This window comes from Alexandromys fortis, unplaced genomic scaffold (genome assembly GCF_014885135.2).
Source record: "Alexandromys fortis isolate MF-2015 unplaced genomic scaffold, M_Fortis_MF-2015_v1.1 scaffold_518, whole genome shotgun sequence".
Classification (NCBI taxonomy): domain Eukaryota; kingdom Metazoa; phylum Chordata; class Mammalia; order Rodentia; family Cricetidae; genus Alexandromys; species Alexandromys fortis.
The window spans coordinates 97,746-99,003 of NW_026068392.1; the positions used below are offsets into that span (position 1 = coordinate 97,746).

The 1,258-nt window shown below is 49.9% G+C and overlaps 1 pseudogene; it reads right to left on the reverse strand.

The window, feature by feature from the left end:
• Positions 1-1,193, reverse strand: part of LOC126495558 (POU domain, class 5, transcription factor 1-like) — a 7,193-nt pseudogene extending 6,000 nt beyond the window's left edge.
• Between the last annotated feature and the right edge of the window lie 65 nt (positions 1,194-1,258).

The window sequence follows — 1,258 nt, forward strand, 5'->3', positions numbered from 1 at the left end:
ACCAATCTAATATTGAAGTCCTGTGCCGGTTGGAAACACCCACCCTGATATCTCCACAGGATAAAAAGGTGTCTGCCCCAAAGGACCCTAAAATATTCACACCAGAGGACCCTACTGAGTCTACCTCTGGAAACCAGGAGGAGTCCGCACCTTAGGACCCAAGGGAGACCACCCCTGAGGACCAGAAGTTGTTCAACTTCCAAACTCTGAATGAGGTGGTGAAAAACCTGGTGACTTCCGTGTAGGATGGGAACTGCGACTCTTTCATTGCCTTCCTGTGCACATATCCTGCTTATACCAACATACAGTAGGTACTCATGTGCTCTTCAGGCAGTGAGTGACCCACTTCTGAGCTCAGAGGCCTCACTTCATCTTGTAGTTTATGGGAAGCCTCTTCCTTTCTCTGAGCCTACCTAGTTGCTGGAGTTTTGTCAGAAGCCAGAAGCATGTAGTCAGACATTACTACTTCCAGGTTGGGCCCTTGGGACTACTGTGTCTGCAGCTGAGACCCTATGAGTGTGGGTGTCCTCTGCATCTTCAGGAAGCTCTCTATCCTTGGCCAGTTTTTTTTTTTTGAAGCATTTTTTAAAGCTCTTCTCCCATTGTAAAGGAGGTTCTAGAATTCATATTGGAGCAGCCGATAGATATGGGTCTTGCGTGGAGACCTGAGGAGGGTAATCCGAGGGAATCTGTGTCCACTGAAGTGTCCAGGTAGGCATACTTGTGATCACCCACACTGCACAAACATGTTTGAAGCATCTACTGAACGCAGGTGAACTAATAACCTGAGAGCACAGAGAACTTCTAGGCTCTGGACTTTGATTCTACTCCAGGAGGCAGCAGGCCCCCCAGATGTCTTTTAGGTAGGGATCTAGGACTTCATATGTAACATCCTTCCTGATCTCCTCCAGGTATGCATGCTTCCGCCCCGGCTGCCAGGAGGATGAGGAAATAAAGAAGTAAGTGAGCTTTACAACATGAGAGAGAAAGGCCTTGGCTCTGCAGGGTGGGCTCCCTTGGGTACCAAGGGTGAGGGACAGCCGATGCTTGGGGCTCACGCTCCACTTACTACTACCACACTGATGTCTAAGCATTGACTGGAGAGTGAAAAGAATTGCATGGGCTCGGTCCTTGCAAGTAGGAATGTGGAGAAAGCCTGTGGCCTCCGGTGGCCATCTCAGTCCATGCTCCATTAGAGCCTGAGCATGGGGCATATGAGCTCCCTGCTCCCAGGGACCTCTCAGCCCTGCTCATTGTA